Below are 11,086 nucleotides of genomic sequence, written 5' to 3' on the forward strand. Positions count from 1 at the left end.
TGCTCTTGGTTGGGTGATTTCTACCAGCAATGCGAACCTGACTGCAACAATTCCTTTTACTGGAGAATGAGACTTAGACACCAAGTTCTAGATGTTAGAGGTGAAACGGAAAGAAAACCTAAAGAAGCCCTCTAGTATCATTTTATTTGCTTTTTATCAACTTCAAAAACCACTAATTGTGGAGGTCATGCAGGCTAAGCATGCATTGTTAGTTTCTAGCTTTTTTTTTTTTTTTCTGTAAACACCTCTAACATGAGAGGTACTGTGATAATAGTTGCTAGTTACTGTTCAGGGATTTGAAGGCTGTTTCTGTCAGACCACTGGCTCTTCACATGGACCTGCACAGGTGTCTGTGACATTTTTCTTGTAGGGGTTGAAAATTCCATCTTCAGATCATGCAAACGCAGCCATATTCTGAACTGTGTCCCATGAAGAACCATGAAGTTTGATTTTACATGGATTGGCCACCAACTACTTCATCTCCAATCAACTACCCCAAGTTTTAAATCTCCTCTGCTTCTTTATCCCACAAACCTCTCTAAGCTCCACCCTTGGGGAGGTGAATTTGATATTCGGAATCCCTTTTGCAAGACTCCCTGTGTCAGTGGCTGGCAAAATGGGCTTGGCATGGTAACAGGGAATGTTCATTGTTATTACTTAGCCAGCAGGGAGAGTTACTCACATTTGTCTACATACAATTATTTATTAGTATTTATTTATTGTCTGTATTTATTTTGCCGTATATATGCTATATATTCAATATATGCCATGAATTCAACTCATATCTCCAGTTCCAATTCAACACTTTATTGAGAGTATACTCTAGTCTCATACCTATTCATATTTGTAACTCTTTTTTAACAATGAAAACAAAAACTTACTCCCATTATTGTCAGTTTATCTACTTGTGTACTTAGGCATTGGATGCCTAGAAAGTTCCAGAACTGCTGACTCATTACATAAAGCACCTGTCTTGACTACAGCTTAATATTTGTTTATATTTTGCTTTAGATGTATTCATGTATGACATATAGATACTGAAATGCATAAATTTCACATGGTAGCTATAAATTCTGAGAATTCTTGCATCCCATTTTAACCCAATATGAGCAATTTCTTATCACAAAACATGAATCTATAAGTTGGCTTACAATTGTTCTTAATACAGATGTAGTATAATTTATCTTTGCCATTCTTATATTTATATAATTAGTTTTCATATTTTCTATTAAAAGCAATGCTGCAGTGAATATTGTATTAACACTATGCAAGAGAATATGGGGCTGGGGAGATGGCATAGCAGTTAAGTGTGCTTGCTGTACAAGCATGAGGGCTTAAGAGGGCCTAAAACCACCCAAGTTTGAGTCCCCAGCACGTGTAAACAAGTGGGCATGGCCATGAATGTCCATAACTCCAGTCTTGTTGGGGGGGGGGGGATGAGGGAAAACAGTAAAGAATCACTGGAGTTTGCTGACTGGAAAAATGGAGAAGACAACAACCCTGGGTTGAGGGAGAGAATCTGTCTCCAGAAAATAGGCAAATGAGCTAAATGAGGAAAACAGCTGACAATCTCCTCTGGCCTCTGACATGTGAGCCCAGGGTACATGAATGTGCATTCATACATGCATACCCCCCACACAAATCACATCATAGACCATAACTCACATATTCTACATATACACATACACCAAAAAGAACATAATATTACTATGTAAGCTTTTGTTCTGTAATCATTACTAAGAGATATTCTATTGAACAAATGAATAAAATTTTCAAGATTTAAAGATAATTACTATTGTTATTCTTACAACTAAATTGATTGTGGCCCAAGGTATGAATTTCCTAGGAACATAAAAATAAATTACCACAATCTTGACAGCTCAACATATCAAACCTGTGTTCACTTACAATTCTGGAGTGCGGAAGTCTGACATGAAGATATCAGCTCAGTTAGTACCTTTTGCAAGCACTGGAGAAGTCCGTTCCTTCCCCTGATGCCCTTCTTCCAGCATCTAGTGATTCCTGGCAGTCCTTGATCCTCCTTGACTGGTAGCTACATCACTTGGTTGCATGGTTTCTTCCATGGGTCCTTGCTTACAAGGACATCAAGTCATTGACTTCAAGGCTCATTCTAATCCAGTATGATCTCATTTTAATTTAACCAAACATATCTGCAAAAACCCTATTTTCAAGTAATGTCACATGCTGCGGTTATTCAATCTAGTTACTCAGTAAATGGAGGGCCTTCACAACTCCATAATCCCCTTCCTGTATTCTTGCGACCAAGTTGGACTTAGAATTTCAAAAGGAAATATCATATGTATTATATGCCACATAACACTCAGCCAGGTTTGGATTGTCACCCTATAATCAAGCACATTATTGTTTCTGCAGCAAAATGTGTGCATATTTATGCCACAAAAGATAAAAGACAATAGCTTTCATATAATAATTTCATGTCCAACCTTGCTGTCAAATAGAGATAAACCAACATTCAATTTCAGAACTTTGGGGATATGAGTATTGCACTGTCTGTGGTCTTGGATGTGGGCTCATTTTCAGGTGCCAGTGTTAATATCTCAGGTTGGAAAACCACATGTTCTAACCAAATAAGGCAAATATCCAGGTTAATTCCAAACATAAGTACACATATTACTCAAATCTGGTGTTTTGTTCAGGGGCAGATGGCTCAGTCTTGCTTGTAAGGACATGACTTCAGATCCTCAGCACCCACAAGCTGGACATGGCTCATATGACTGTACTCGTAGCCCTGAGGAGGCAGAGACAGGAGAATTCCTGGGCTTTGTAGCAAGCCAGCCTAGTCAAATCAGGGAACTCCCAGACAATGAGAGACATCTCAAAAAAGCAATAAGATGGAGAGGGATTGAGGAAGATACTCACGTTACATTTGCAATACAGTTCAAAGCTCTCTACTCCTCAGTCATTTCTGGAAATTCCCATGTTAGGTGGGCCTTATATGTGTCCACAAAGCCTAGGAGACATTTACTAATGTAAGCAGACTAGCCTGGAATCTTCAGGTCTGCTCTCGAATGGCCACCACTTCCTGAACTGCAGCTGCCTGTGCTCTTGGAGACAGACAAGCCCATCCCCACCCCAGCATCTCCTTGTGTCCTCACCCAACACCAATTTTGTGAAATGGGAAGGAAATGTGACCCCCTACCTGTCATAAATTAAGTTACAGGTTGTCCTACATGTGGTTAAAAATGTTTTACAGTTTACTGAAAAAAAAACTCTCAAAAGTTGACATCCCACCTCTGACAATGGAATTTTCCTGTTAGTAACCTATAGCTTCTGAGAAGAGCACTATCCACCCATGCAGAATACTTCTGATCAAAACTCTTTTTTGAAATTTAATTTTTTATTATTGACAACATATGTTGGTGCCCTCCTTTCCCTTATTTCTGCCCCTATTCTGCTAGGGGCCTTCCTCTGTGGGGTTGCAGGTATTCTTCATGGAGTTATGGGTCATATGTTAGGGGAGCAGTGGTCAGGATTTTGCAGGAGGCAAGGCCTCTGTTCAAGATGTCTCAGCCTGTGGTTCTTACCTTCTTTTTACTCCCTCTTCCAAAAAAATCTTCTGACCCATAGTGAGTGTGTTTTAAGTCTACTTTCATGAAAACTCTTCTTAAAATTATATTTCTAAATTAGTTAACAGAGGAGTGAGTTTCCATTAGGCTTTTTCATATGCTTTTGTTTTGGTTAAGCCTTCCAACCTCTCCTCCCATCCATACCTTCTCCCATCCCCACCATTCCCAGTATTCCACTCTGCTACTTTTATTTTATTATTATTTATTTGAGAGAGAGGAAAAAAAATGGGGATACCAAGGCTTCTAGCTGCTGCAAACAAACTCCAGACGCATGCGCTACCTTGTGCATCTGGCTTATGTGGGTCCTGGAGAATTGAACCTGGGTACTTTGGCTTTGCAGGCAAGTGCTTAACTGCTAAGTCATCTTTATAACCCAGCCCCTCCACTTTTATATCACATGATTTCTACTATCACCGACCCTTAACCCACCTCTCTTTTCCCCCTAGTGGCTCCTTTCTAGCTTTCTGTGCTACCAGTTCTTATTCCAACTTACATGCCCACCTAAAACTTCAATACTAGGGCCCACATACGCGAGAGAACATTTGGATTTCTGAGCTTGATTTACCTCACTTAGGAAAATATGTTCCAGATCCATCCAAAATGTTCACAGATGCTCCAAACTTAGGGTCAGATTTCATCTAATAAACCAACCATTCACTGAAAATATAAGTCAAAAATGTGTGTGTGTGTGTGTGTGTGTGTGTGTGTTCACATGTGTGAGAGATGTATGTTCATTTGTGCGCTTGTTGAGGCAAGAGAACAACCTCAGGTGTCGTTCTTCAGGTGCTGGCCATCTTTTTTTTGAGACGAGGCCCCTCACTGGTCTGCGACTTGACAAAGAAGTTGGCTGGCTGGCCACTGAGCCCCAGATACGTGCCTGTCTCCAACTCCCCAGCTTTCAGATTACAATACACTGCACTATGCCTGGCATTAAAAAAATTGTGTGTGTGTGCACATATGTGTGTGTATTCCTGTGTGCGTATGTGTGTGTTTCTGTGTATGTGCATGCATGTGGAAGTCAGAGGACAACCTTGGGTGTGTCAGTCTTCGTCTTCCACCTTGTTTGAGATCCGGTCTCTTTACTGTTCATTGCTGCATGTGCTAGACTAGCTGGCCCAGTGGTTTCCATGAGTTCTCTTGTTTCTGCCTCTCATCTGTATGGACACTGGGATTAGAGATGTGAGCTATTACATAAAGCTTTATGTGGGTTCTTGGTAACTGAACTCAGATCCTCATGCTTGCAAGGTAAGCACTTTACCCATTGACCTATCTTTGGTCAAGGTCAGGGGAAGTTTTCAAAGCAAAACAAGGAAGCTTTCATAAGTTGTTTTGAATCATTTATCCTTGGCTGCAAGTATCAATAGTAACTTTAGCATTGCCCAAGTTTTGATAGGTAGTTTTGGGACAGACATTTTTTTCAGAAATATTTGGTGGTCTGTGTGCACAGTTATCTTACTATGCAGACTCTTGTGATAGTTTTTGAACTGGGCATATTTACACAAGATTTCCTCCTTGATAATATCCCTGCTTTATTTATTTTTTATTATGGCTTGATGCAAGTGCCTCCATTATGATTCTGGTAGTTCTTATTTTAATGCACCTACCCTGCCAAACCATCATAGCTTGGTCTAGACTACCTTAAACACACTTGGAACCCTTACATAAGTCTACATTTGGGCTGAGTCATTTAGCATAAACCCTATTTCACAGTAAAGTGGTGAATATACAGTACAATTTTTTGAATACCATAGGAAGATTGTATAGGCTTTTGCACCATTGCAAAGTGAAACATGTTAAGTTGAACAGTTCTAAGTCATAAGTCTGTATTAGTTTCCTATTTTTGCTATAACAAACCAAGCAGTGTCTTAAATCAATATAAACTTATCATACAGTTTTGGGTGTCAGACATTTTGCATGGACCTCAAATCTGAGACCAAGTTGTTGAGAGGACTTTTTGCTGGAGGCTATGGGGAGATGCTTCTTCGGTGTTTTCAGATTTTGGAGATTGCTACACTCCTTAGCTTAGGATACTTTCTCCATCTCCAAAGCACAACCTACTCTCCTGTTATCACCTATCTGCTCTCTGACTTAGACCCTTTTGCCTTCCTTTTATAAGGGCCTTTTTGATTTTTTTAAGGGGGGGGGTCAGAGTTTCCTTTAGATAATTCAAGATAATTTTCCTGAGTCAATATAGTAGACAGCCTCCCATTGTTGGGATGAACCTCTAGACCAGACAAATATTATGGGAGGAAGAAAGGGGTTTACTGAAGCTTACAGATAGAGGGAAAGTTTCATAATGGCAGAAGAGCTTGGTCTACTTTTACAGGTCCAGAAAGAGAGAAAATAACCACAGCCAGTATCACAAGTAAGCACACTCCAGGAACTTCAGACAAAGCTGTAGCAGTTTGTATATCTTTAGACTGGAATTTCAAATCCAACCCCACACATTAGGGCTGGGCCATAGGATCTTCCCAGAATGGTACCTCCTCCAGTCTGGCAGCTGGAGATCTAAATCACAAGCATTTAATAAACTCTCTTCTTTTTGTAATTTTTTTATGAGAGGAAGAAAGAGAGAGAGAGTGAGGGAAAATTGGTGTGCCAGAGCTTCCAGCCACTGCAGTTGAACTCTAGACACATGTACCACCTTGTGCATGTGTGTGACCTTGAGTACTTGCATCACTTCATGCAATTGGCTTACATGGGACATGGAGAGTTGAACATGAGTCCTTAGGCTTTGCAGGCAAGCACCTTAACCACTAAGCCATCTCTCCAGCCCTTGTCTTAATAAGCTTTTGAATCAATTGGGGGCATCTGTTTAAACTTTCACAATCAGTGTCCTTAATTTAGTCATGTCTGGGAAGTCCCTTTTGCTACATAAGGTAACATTCAGACATGCAGAGGTCTGATATATGGAAAAAAGCCATTATTCTGTCTGGGCTACATGCTAAACTTAGAACCATTCCTCATGCCCTGGGCTGGCTCACTGTGCCTCCCACAGGAGCCACTGTGCCCCCATCAGCTTCACCTCAGTCAGCCCTTCTCCACCCATCATCATCTTGGGTTTTTAAGAATCACTCTATTGAACAGAGAAAACCAAACTGTACAACTGGCAAGTCAGACCTTTATAAACCTTATTAATTTTATTAAGATTCCCTTCAGGGTCTCCTTGATATTAGATTTGATGGAATAGAGGAGAATCCTTGGCTCTCTCAAGCAGCATGGAATAACAATCTTCTAATTTACAAATGATACTCATAAAAACATAATGAAATAGCCAGACATGGTGGTGCATGTCTTTAATCCCAGGAGGCAGAGGTAGGAGGATTGCAGTGAGTTTACAGCCACCCTGAGACTACGTAGTGAATTTCAGGTCAGCCTAGACTAGAGTAAAAACCACTCAAACCAAAAACAACCATAAGGAAACAGATAGGGCAAGAGCTTTATGGTAAAGGGAACTAGGCTCTGAAACATCAAGTCTCTTGACACAGGTCATATCATGGGACATCCGTTCCTTTCAAACATAAAGGAGACAAAAGAAATAGGAGAATTCCCACCCTAAACTCTCAAATTGTGAAATCATAAATAGGTAAATTATAGATTAAAAATCTTAATTATAATAAGTTTCTGTTAGTGTTTTACATGTAACAATGTTAAGACAACTTACAAATTGAAGAAATGTGACCTCAGGGCTCTCATGCATTTCCTAATTTGAACTTCCTCTTCTATGTCCCTAAACCTCTCTAGATCTAGCACCTTCCCTAACCTTCCCCTTTACTTACTTAGAATCCTAGAATAATTCTGTCAGATAGAAATATAGGAAATGCATATATAATAATTTTTCTAGCTCCATACCCTAATAAGTAAAAAGAAACAGGTATATTCATTTTAATAGTGTATATTATTTAACCCAATATTTAAAAATATTATCAGTTCAGTGTATAATCATTACTTAAAATTGCTAATGAAATATTCCCATTTGTTTCATCCTAAGTCTTTATTAAATATGGAGTGTATTTTTAATATTAAGGGCACTGATCAATTTGAGCTGCCTACATTTCAGATACTTAATAGATGCATGTGGCTAACAGCTACAGTGGTTATTGCATCTCAAGAACCTAAAGGATGTCGGTTGTGCCCAATTTCTGTTTATGTCTCAGTACTCTTGTCTTACCAGGTAAAACTCTAGTTTATTTTTGTTATAAGATTCTATTCATGGTTCTAAAGTGTTGCCAGGTTAAAATACCTAACATAAGTGAGTTTAAAGGAGGAAGGGTTTATTTCAGCTTGTAGCTCCAGATTATAGTCCATCATGGAGGAGAAGGCATGGCAGCAGGAGCTTTAAGCTGGTCACATGCAACACCATGAGGAAGCAAAGTGATGAATGCTGCTGCTCACGCAGCTCTCTCCTTTTTATATGGCCCACATCCCAGCCTGTGCAGTCACACTGCCCACAATCAACATAGGTATTCCCATGTCAATTAACCTAATCACGATAATTCCTCATAGACAGGCACAGAGGCTAACCATCAGTCTACATAATCCCTCACAAGTGATTCTAAGACCTGTCAAGTTGACAATCAACATAAACCATCACATAAGTGTTAATAAGAGCCTATGTAAAGAAATTTGTTTCTATCTGTCTTTGTTTGTTTGTTTTTGTTTTGTTTTTCAAAGTAGGGTCTCACTCTAGCTCAGGCTGACCTGGAATTCATGATGTATTCTCAGAGTGGCCTCGAACTCTTGGCTATCCTCCTACCTCTGCTTCTTGAGTGCTGGGATTAAAGGTGTTGACCACCACGCCCAGCTTTTTTTCTTTTTTTCCTCACTCACTTTTTGCGACAGGGTCTCATTTTATTATAGCCCAGGCTGACTGGGAGCTCATTATGTAACCCATTCTGGTCTCAAACTTGCTATGATCTTCCTGCCTCAGTCTCCAGGGTGAATGCTAGGATTACAGGCATAAGTCACCATGCAAATTAAAATAAACTTCAGGTTCCATCTCACTCCAATCAGAACGGCAATTATCAAAAAACCAAATGACTGCAAATACTGGTAGAGATGTGGTGAAAGAGGAACATTCATCCATTGCTAGTGGGAGTGCAAACTTGTACAACTGCTATGGAGGTCAATATTGGGACTCCTCAAAAAGCAGAACATAGACCCATCATTTGATCCAGCTACACCACTCTTGGGCATATACCCTAAAGACTCCACTCTTTACTACAGAGATGCTTAGTCATGTTTGTTGCTGCTCTCTTCATAATAGCTAGGAACTGGAGTCAGCCCAGATGCCCATCAATGGATGATTGGGTAATAAAGATCTGGAATCTGTATTCTTGTCCAGCAAGTTTCACTCTCTCTCTTTATTGACTGAACCAAATCCCTGAATTGAGATGCAGAATCTGTAGAACTGCTATAGACATATAACAAAGCAGAGAAATTTGGTAAGCTATCTATTACATAAGAGCTGGGGAGCTGGAGAGAAGGCTCAGAGGTTAAGAAACTTGCCTTCAAAGCCAAAGGACCCAGGTTCTATTGTTCAGGACCCACATAAGCGAGATGCACAAGGTGGTTCATGTGTCTGGAGTTCATTTACAGTGGCTAGAGATCCTGGCATGCCCATTCTCTCCTCTCTTTCATTTTCTCTCTAATAAATGAATAAAAATATTTTTAAAAAGTTGGAAAATATCAGCAAAGAAAGTGAACCTGGAGCCTGTTAAACTATTTAAGGAGAAATAGGAGTAAGACAGCTTTTTACAGCTTTTTAAAGGATGTAAGTGCAAAGAAGGAACAAGGAGATGCCATTCTGCCTGTCCTGGTAAAACTGGAACTTGAGTCTGATTCTGTCTCATCCAAGATGGTTGCCAGCAACACTCCCCAGCAGGAACTTCCTGTTTCTTCCTCAGCTCAGCCATTGTGGGGTAGTCCCCGGAGTTCACAAATCAAACAAGTCTCTTCTTACACACCTGAGTCTGATAACAAGGGTCATCCTAATTGGATTTCTAATCTGTATAAAGGAGGCTGACCTTTCTTCCTGTGATGTTGCCTGAACACTAGTCTCTTCCCTTCCCAGCCTGGCTTTGGCTGGGGATTTTTCTGCTTGCTTTCTACAGGTGTCTTGCTTTGGGGGTGCTTTCTCACTTTGATTGTATGTCTGGCTGTTCTTTGATCTCTGAGTCTTTCTCTATTTCTTAATCATCTCTAATCTGTTAGGTGAAGGGGATCGTCTGGTTCTCAGGCTTTGCCTTCCACGTGTGGGTGTGGGTGTGTGCGCCTCCTCCAGAGCCCTTTAACCCTGAGATTTCTCTGTGGGGGATGTTCTCTCTGTCTCCCCTCCCTTTCCAGCCCAACAAAGAGAATTCTCCTCTGGCTTGAATCTTTCAGCTAGCCTCCTCTCTGAATCCTAATTTCCCCTATAATAAAACTCATAATTCATAGTTTTTCCCTAAATAACCTTAATAATTCATAATTTGCTTTTATAAGGGACCATTTTATCAATTATTTGCTAACTAGGGCAAGAACCCAAAGGTTGGGGTTTACAGGCCTGGGGGGACTCCCCAAACCCTCAAATCCTGCATCACTGTCATAAGAAGACATTACAGGATAGATATTATTACATGGCTGCTCTTACTTAACACATCTAAAGCAGTGGACTTTATACACACAGAGGAGCAAATGAGAGGGCAGAGGGGGAGATAATGAGGTGTTGCTCTGCAGTATAAAGTTTGCAAGATGAAAAACCTATAGGGGTCTGTGCAATGTTGTGCTTACATGTAATAATATACCTTACACTTAAATATTTAAATGTTACAATTTTAATTGATTTTTATTTTAGATGGAAGCAGACAGCAGGGAGGAAAAGAGGGGGAATGAGAAAGAAGAAAAGCAGGAGAAGGAAGAAGCAGTTTTGTTGGGGCTAAAGGGGGAGGCTGGGAGTTTGGCATTTGAGATGCTCCTGAGCAGTGACAAGGCATAAAAGGATTGGAAGAAGGAGTTTGTGAGAAGTACAGTTCTGAGCTGGAAATTAGATCCCCATCCATATTCTGTAAGACTTGAATTAAAAATTAAAGTCATTTGAATAACTTTGGAAAGGAGGTGACTCTTGTGTCTTCTTTAAATGTGACTGTGGACAGAATGAACTGCATGAATTTTGGGGAATTGTTAAGTTGCAGTCTCACCCTACAGTTCAACCCCTTCAAGCTTTTCAAATTTAAAAGTTACCTATGCACATTAAAATTCCCATTAGTTACTGTTTATTCACCTATCTATCAGATTGGCAAAGATTGGAAAAACTAACACATGGTAGCTAAGAGTGTGGAAAATATTACCTTCATAGATTTCTGAAGGCAATGCAAAGCATCACAGTTTGTGTAGAGTGATTTGAGAAGATGTATCAGCATTGTAAATGAACCTATCATCTTACAGACAAGTTTATTTCTAGTAATTGAGCATGATGATATTCTACCACATGTTGAAAT

The sequence above is a fragment of the Jaculus jaculus genome, chromosome 1 (genome assembly GCF_020740685.1).
Source record: "Jaculus jaculus isolate mJacJac1 chromosome 1, mJacJac1.mat.Y.cur, whole genome shotgun sequence".
NCBI classification, from domain to species: domain Eukaryota; kingdom Metazoa; phylum Chordata; class Mammalia; order Rodentia; family Dipodidae; genus Jaculus; species Jaculus jaculus.